The sequence below is a fragment of the Pan troglodytes genome, chromosome 21 (assembly GCF_028858775.2).
Source record: "Pan troglodytes isolate AG18354 chromosome 21, NHGRI_mPanTro3-v2.0_pri, whole genome shotgun sequence".
Lineage (NCBI taxonomy): Eukaryota > Metazoa > Chordata > Mammalia > Primates > Hominidae > Pan > Pan troglodytes.
The window spans coordinates 17,860,479-17,869,097 of record NC_072419.2 but is presented as its reverse complement, the minus strand read 5'-3'; the positions used below and the strand labels follow the sequence as shown (position 1 = coordinate 17,869,097).

At 38.1% G+C, this 8,619-nt stretch overlaps 1 pseudogene; it reads left to right on the top strand.

Annotated features, from left to right (window-relative positions):
- Positions 1–596: 596 nt before the first annotated feature.
- On the top strand, positions 597–5,839 carry LOC107969930 (small ribosomal subunit protein uS17-like; annotated as a pseudogene).
- The last annotated feature ends 2,780 nt before the right edge of the window (positions 5,840–8,619 follow it).

Sequence of the window (8,619 nt, the reverse complement as noted above, 5' to 3'; positions counted from 1 at the left end):
TCAGGGTGGAGGACAATGGCAAATGTCAAGAATGAAAGGAAGAATCTAGAGTTTAAAAGACTGTTGAGTGACAAGTAGGCCGGATCAAAGAAAGAAATTTATCAAGTATTTATAATTATCATGCTAATAGAGATCAATCAATAATCATGAGAGAAACCATAGCAAAAAATAAATAAATAAATAAGCCAATGGCTTTCAATCTTAAAAACAAATCCCCTCAACAAAAAGACAGTAGATGAAGCAATCGATGGAAGATACAAACATTCACCTTTTCATCCATTCTGATTTTTCATTTTATATTTTGTTACTCAAGTCATCAATGAAAAGAAAGTGTCTTAAGCTAGTCTGAATTTCTTTGTTTTGAAAATTATACAGTGGAAAGATTTTTAGAGAAGCACAAGATGGGGCTGGTGTATAATCCACTGCAAATGGAGCCACAGATACCATGTCTAAGCAAGACATTTTGATCCACAGGAAATATTTTGGGAGAGGCAACATTCTGAAAACATATCACCTAGGTCCTCTGGGCTTGTTTTCAACTTCCTTCTCACTTCCATGCTGTGCCCCACACAGGTGTGCATATGCAAAGCTCTCTCATGGCAGATTGGGAGGTCGGGCTTGAAGGAAAAACCCTGTGTTTGGAAACTTGCTTGGGCTTGCTAAGGACCAGGGTGGTTTGGAAGCCCAGGGAGAAATGTTGAAATCAGTCATTGCGAAATCCCTTTTGCAATAAGTAATGAATAAAGACTGCAGAAAAATCTCTTTCCTCCCCAAAGTAAAAACCTACCACTTAACTTGTCTAAACAGCTTGTCATAATAGAAGCTTAAAGGCAACATGAAGTGCTTCCCACAGCCAAGGCCAGAACCTCCAGCCATCACTGATTGATTGGTTCATTCAGTAAATATGTGTCAAGAAACAGTATATGACAAGCATAGTCCTGGACACTGCACCGAAGAACAGAAACATGACAACTCCCTTTATAGCTGTCAGACATCAAACCGAGACATCACCTCCTCAGAGAGTTCACTGACACTTTATCTCACCTGGCCCCACCTCAATTATTCTCTACGTTGTGGCTCTGATTATTTATATCATAGCCCTTGATACATCTGAATTCTGTTATTTTAAAAAATCACGGCCTGTCTCCACCCACTACAATATCACTGCAAAGACCTATTCTGAATTGCTCAGTGCTGTATCCCCAGCATTTAGAACAATGCCCTAGATATAGTAGTAGCTCAAAAAAAAAATGTTTCTTAAGGGAACAAATGAAGATGATGTAAACCATCTCACAGCCCCACTAAACAGAGACAATGTCCTACACAAAGAGAAAACTTCAAAGCAGTAAGTGAAAGATCTATAAGACAAATCAACACATTTCTATTGAAGTTAAATTTTAAAAGATCACTTCGAAAAAAGTCCACTGGAGGAAACTCCTAAAATTTTCCATTTGGCTTTGGATCCAAATCAGCATTAAAAAAATATCCCCTAGTAACTCATTCATTTTTTTTAAAATGACATCCTGGCAATAACATGTTCTGATCAATAGAACATAATAGAGTTCAGAAATTATGCAAAATGCACACAGGAGTTGAACATATATCAAAGGCAACACTTGAAATCAGTTATGTTGTATTGTTTAAGAAAAACCTGGTTTGTCTTCTCAAAATAATTTAAAGTTGGATCTTATTCTTTATCTCAATATAAATTGCACATTAAATTACTCTTTAATGTAATTAAACAGAAAGTTCTAGAAAAGAAACTTGGTAATGTGTAACATAATTTGTAATGAGAAATGTATAAAACTTTCTAATTGTCTTAGGCTATTCTTGCATCACTATAAAGAAATATCTGAGACTGGGTAATTTGTAAAGAAAAGAGGGTTAATTGGCTCATAGTTCTGCAAGCTCTACAGGAAGCATGGTGCTGGCATCTGCTCTGCATCTGGGGAGGCCTCAGGGAGCTTTTACTCATGGCAGAAGGCAAGATAGGAGCAGGCACATTACTTGGTGAGAACAGGAGCAAGAGAGAGCAAGGAGAAGATGCCACACCCTTTTAAACAATCAGATCTTACAAGAATTCACTCACTGTCACAAGGACAGCACCAAAGGAATAGTACTATACCATTCATGCGAAATACACTTCCATGATCCAGTCACCTCCTACTAGGCCCCACCTCCAACACTGGGGATTACCAATCAACATGAGAGTTGGAGGGAATGTCCAAACTGTATCACTAATTAAAAAACATTATATCTAAAGAACAAAGTCAGAAGAGAGGTGATAACAAGCAAGGGAAATATTCATAATACATATTACAATTGTCCTCAGTTTGTAAAAAGATTTTATAAATCAATAAGAAAAAGTGAGCAAGGATTTAAACAAGCAAAAGAATGCAAAGATTTACAATAAATGAACCAATGTTGAATATTATACAAAATTTTAAAATCCAAAATAAAATAGCAATGTGACATAATTTCCTACCTTAAAAATGAAGAATATATTTTAAGTATATTTTTATACCATGTTGGTAAGATTGTGATAAAAAATATATTCAAACATTGAAGGTAAAAATAGATTACTATATTTTTAAACGGCAATTTGGTAATGTGTTTGAAAATTAAAACATGTGCCCTTAGTCCCACCAAATAGCTCTAGATTTTTTTAGATATACTTTCATATATGCAAAAGCATGGTGATGGAGAAAGAGAAGGAGAATGAGAGAGCAAAAGAGTGAAAAAAAAAAAAAAGGAAGAGAAGGGGAAGGAGAGGGAAAAGGAGAAGCAGCAGCTGCCAGGTGCTCATTTACAGAGCTGTTTATCCAGATAATGGAATAAACTGCAACAAAGAAAAGAAGTAGATTTGGGTTGATTTAGAAAAGTCTTTAAAATACCAACAAAAGACAAAGAGGGAATAGTGCGACATTAAAACAAACAAACAAACAAATATAAGAAAATAAAATACCCATATACTCTGGAAGAAAGTACAAGAAATTGGGCCCAATATGAAGCAATTGTCTCTGAGCTGGAAACTTACCCTTCCATGCTCTGCTTTGAGGCTGGAGCTGGAACTCCACAAACCGTGTTCTCCTTGGCCATGTGACTTCCTGTTAAGGTTTGGCAATAGATCACTGATTATGGATACCTTTTCACTGCCCTACAAATCCTCTACACTCTGCCTTTCAGAAACAGGCCTTTTAATATGTAATGCATAGGTGGTTGGGGAATGAAACTGTATAATGTGTGTAGAGTCTGTAACCTGCTTGGCTCGTGGTTAGCAGCAGCAATCCACTTTTTCATTCACTGAACGAAGATTTATTAAAGGAAAAAAAATGTGGCTCCCGTCCTCACATACTTTGTCTTCTTGCTGTGCAGGCAGTAGGTTGAAAACTGTAATTTGATTATGCTGTCAGGACGTAGTGCAAGGCAAATTCACTGTAGCTTTTTATAATTTGTCACACACACAAAAAAAATTGAGGCCCCTGTTGGCACGCAGACAGGAAAGAGTAAACCAGGTAAACGGGAGAAGCCGTTTGTCATGGAGCCCGATTCCATTAGTCAAGTGGTTTTCAATCAGATGATTTTGTCCTCCTGGAGATTTTAGGCAATGTTTGGAGACATAACTAGGGGGATTGCTACTGGCACCTTGTAGGCAAAGGAAAGATGTTACAAAGCATACTACAACACACAGGACAGATCCTCACAACCAAGAATTATCTGGCTCCAAGTGTCAATAGTGGCAAGGTAAGGAAAGCCCGTGTTCTGAGAACTGAACCACTGTGATTATCAGGGAGCGGGATGTCTCTAGAAGTCTCGGTGTGAGAGTCATTCTCACCTGCTTAGGCAAGTCCCCAAAGCTCCCAGTTTCAATTTCCTCATCTGCAAAATGAGTATAATAGAATCTTCCCACCTCCATAATTGGTCATGATGTGCAAATCAATCCAAAGATGAAAAGCTTTAAGAAGCAGACCAGGTGGACAATTTTAAAGGGGTACCTTTCTGTTATTATTACTGGCCTTTTCACAAAATAAAAATTGCCAGCAAACTTCAAAGATTCTGTTAATTAAAAGAGACTTATCAAAACCAACATTGGTATAATTATGGCACCAGCACCCAATTTTCATCACTAGGAATATGGCTCATTTCGGGGGCTTGCATTATAACATCACAGGTTCAAAAGGGAATCAAAATTAAATGAGTTTCTTAATAGTGCCAACATTCCAAACATTTGATGTAAAAATAAACAAAGAATATATTATGGCTGCACATTATTCATTCTGTTTATAGATACTTCTCCTTTCAATACTGTCCCGGGCACAGGGAGCCAGTAATACAAGCCATGCCAAGAATCACAAATTGTGTCTTGCTTGGTACTTGACTAGTTTTCCAAAGTTATCAAGGTTCATTTAATAACCAACTTGCCAGTAGCTGTTAAGGAGCATGAGGAGATGAGTCAATGATTTATTTTCTTCTGTGAGTTCACTCCTTGATCGTGGTCCCTCGCTTAGAGGACCATTTGTCTTGTAGCTTTATTCCTTAGGCTGTCTCGCTCATCTTCTTTCTAACTCCAGCGTGTATGTAATCTATTATGAGTCCAGCAGGTTAAGACATTTCCTCATCCATATTGTAGCTTTGCAAAAAGTGAGTATGCAATGTAATCAAGTAAGTTAAGTTCTATTAACATTTCTCAAGGGAATTCTACTTATGTCTCAGTCTTCCATTGCATCTTTGCAGAGATTCCTGGTGAACATTTACTGAAGGAAATGAGTGTGGTCCTCTCATGTTACAATCAGTAAGCTGAAAACTGCTACTTGATTGTGCCATCAGATCATAATGAAAATCAAATTTACCACAGCTTTGTACAATTTCTGAAAAGAGGACCCTATTCGCCTGTTCACTGCAACACAGCAGCATCAACACAAACCCCACCAGACAGAGAAGTTCAAATGATTTCGTAAATCTCATTGCTGTGGGAAAAACAGGGCCTCATGCTAGGGGTCTGTGGCCTCACCAATTGCATAGGTTAAGATGGTGGTGGGGAGGAAATAAGGTAAGAGCTGATGAATATATGACTTTCAGAAGCTGCATAAGCCAAGGGACAGTAGACTTAGTAGAGTTTAACCATTCTTTGAGACCCTTTCAAAAAATCTGATTAAAATATAAACAAGGAGAGCTTTGATCAACAGAGCCAAGTTTTCCTTCAGTGTTTACCAAGCACTAAGTCCTGCAGTCTGGTGGATTCTGGAATTACGGAGATGAATAAAACTCAACGCCTTTACTCAAATAACTCATGGCCTATTTGATGATTCAAGGATGTCTACAAAACAATGATCTAAAGTGGGCTTTTTATTCAGAAAGCCAAAAAGATAGCAGACTTAAGACACAGTGAGGCTATCAAAAACAGCCAACCATCTTTCAAAACAAAAAAAGTCCTGCTGAGAGAAACTGGGAAGGAGAAGCTCCCGCGGTAATAAAAGAACATTGGTCTGGGCTTCAAGACACCCAAAAAGGACACTGAGGGCACCTAGACTGACAAGAAATTTCCCTTCACTGGTAACATCTCCATTTGAGAGAGGATTCTGTTTGGCATGGTGAACAAAATGAAGAGTCAGAGAACCATTGTCATCTGCCCAGACTGTCTGCACTACATGTCCAAGTATAATTGTGTTGAGAAGTGCCATGAGAATATGCCTGTGTACCTATTCTCCCACTCAGGGACATCCAGATCGGTGACATTGTCACAGTGGGTGAGTACCAGCCCCTGAGCAAGACTGTACACTTCAACATGCTCAAGGTCACCAAGGTGTCCAACACCAAGAAACAATTTCAGAAGTTCTGAGTATGGACATCTTCCCATTCACCAAAATGAAGTAAAGTTATTTTCTCATCCACACACACACACAAAGATCTAAAGGGGCATCCATGTTTACAGGAGGATATGAATGCATTGGCTGTGTCTGAAAGAATCAGGCATGGCATCCCCAACCAGGAGATGTTCAATAAGAGACTTAAAGGGAAAATGGAACAAGGTGTAGGGCATGACTGGAACATGGGCATATGTTAGTAAACTGCAATGACACAAACTAGGAAGTATGATTCATATTGGGGGTGTCCATAGATAAGCCTGGAGATATTGACCGGGTCAGAGCTTGAAGAACCATGTGATGGTTCTGGCTGTGATGTTTATATTTTACAGAATGCATTGGTAGTTACCAAATTTTGGCATTTCATGCACCAAGAAATTATCCCCAAATGAGTGGGGTGCTCACATAGGGTGTTAATTTTTTTCTGTTATCATAACATGGCATTAAGGAACAAATCTCTGTAGCAGAGATTCCCAGTGAAAACTATTTTATATCTCAAGCATCCCTTCCTGGACTTAACTTAAACTTAAAAACTACACTTTTCACTCCTTGACTTTACCTTGGGCCACAAGAATTGTTGTGGCCAGTAGTCTGGGATGTGGATCACTTTAGTGCTAAGGCAGAGATAAGTTCCAGTGTATTTTCCAGCTCTTTTCATAGCGACCCTGAGGGGCCACATGGTTCAGATGGCATTGCTAAAATGGGTAGGCAAGTAGTCTAAAATCTTTCATTACTGCTTGGAAAAATGATTCCTGAAAATGCCTCTAGACCAGCAGCAGTCTTTGAGTGAATGAGAGATCAACTTTCATGTTAAGCTTTTGAGATTTGGGGGTTTATTTCTGCACCTGATAAAGCCTCTCCTAATATACACAGTCATTTAATAAAGAGAATATACTTGCAAATTTTCAAACAAAAAATGATAATAACCCCAGAATAACATGAAGTCCTTTAAATTCAATAAGTTTAATATAAAAAAGTCTGTATATTACATATTTTCCTAATTTAACTCAAGATTTAAAAAATAAACTATTTTAAGAACAACATGATTAATTAAAATAGAATATAGATAACTTTTCTGAAAGGGGGGGTGAAGGTCTTATGGTGAGTGATGGTCGTAACATGATGAAACTTACATTTAGAGAGAACAGTCTACGCCCAGAAAGGGTGATCTGGAAATACGATGGAGAAAAGATGATGTCAAAGTTGAGATGTCTCCAAAGAGCCATAGACAAGATGAATGTGTGTGTTGAAGGAAAAAAAAATGTGTTTTACTGCCTAAAGAATCAGCAGCTCTAAGGCTATTAGTGTTGTCTTGAAGATGATAGAAGAAGTGCTTTTTTTCTTTCAGAAGATGTCAGATTAAAAAAAAAATTACTAGCTGCTGTACTACCACTACCTTCTCTTCCCAGGGGACACTTCCTGGCTCACTGCATCACTCCAGCCTTGCAGTATCCTAAGCTCCAGTTCTGTCAAATAACCACCTAATTTGCCATACATTATGGATCATTCTAAACCAAAAGCTTTATATGAAAGCACTTTCAGAGGAATACAGTCAGAATCTATGTTTTATCAGTGGAGTATAAATTCTGATTCTCATATAGAAAAAAATCTAGTTTTGAATAACATTTTGAAAGAATACATAAATACGCAGAATTGTAATTGCAAAGAAAATAAAACTAGTATTCTCTAAGTAGAAAAGGACTTTTAACACTGTGTAATGTCTTATAAGGGCAATGCTTTTTAATTGCTATCAAACAACAAATAGGTTGTTGGATCTAGACTTTTTATTCTAAACTCTAGATTCTAGAGCATACTGTACAGCATGCTTAAGTGAAAAAAAAGGTACGAGTAACAGAAGGCAGTAGGAATCCATATTTAAGATAACATAACCAGGTTGCCTTCTTTACCCAGAGTACTCTTACCTTTCCTGATGAGTTTAAGAGGAAAACAAAATGCCTTCCAAGGAGCTGGGCATTCTCTCTTGCCAAATTGACAGCCAGAATTCAGTACAGGTTGAGGGTATGGATGGAAAATTCTGGTGTGCCTCGCAAATTCTAGCTTCATTATTTTATTATTTCATTTTAATTAGAAACAATCAGCATTTTGCCAGGCCTGCCAGGAGGATATCGACAATTCCTAATCCCATTGTGGAATTAAGGAATGTTAGATACATTTCATTATCCAGGCAATGTGGATTTTGATGCATCCTTATCATCTAATTTCTCTTAAATCATTTCATGTATACTTTGCTCCTGATAAATTATTGTTCTCTCAGCTTGGAAGATCTTCTCCTTCTTTGGATATCTTCATTTTCATGTACACACACACACACACACACACACACACACACACACAAACACACACATAAGCACACACTATGTGTGAAGCTCTGCTTCATCTTTGCCATTTCACACTCACTGGCTTAACTTCCAACGTGTCAGCACTTGCCTCTCTTTGTCTGCGGCCTTTCTCTGGCCAAGGAAACCAATTCTGACCTTGCACAGGCAAGCAGAAAATGCCAGAGAATTAACGCCCTCCTCCCCCAGGAGCAGCCTCAACCTATGGGTGTCAGGAATAATGCATAAAAACTGCAGCTTTCTCATCCTTTGGAGAAAATTCATCTAAAGTGCTTGCTCAACAACCCTTCCCAGGGCTTCCCATAAGGACTTAAGTTGCCCACTGTGGTAACTTTCTTCATATGTGAACCTCACTGACTGTTCTCCCTTCTTTGTCTCACTTTTCCACCTCTCTACTG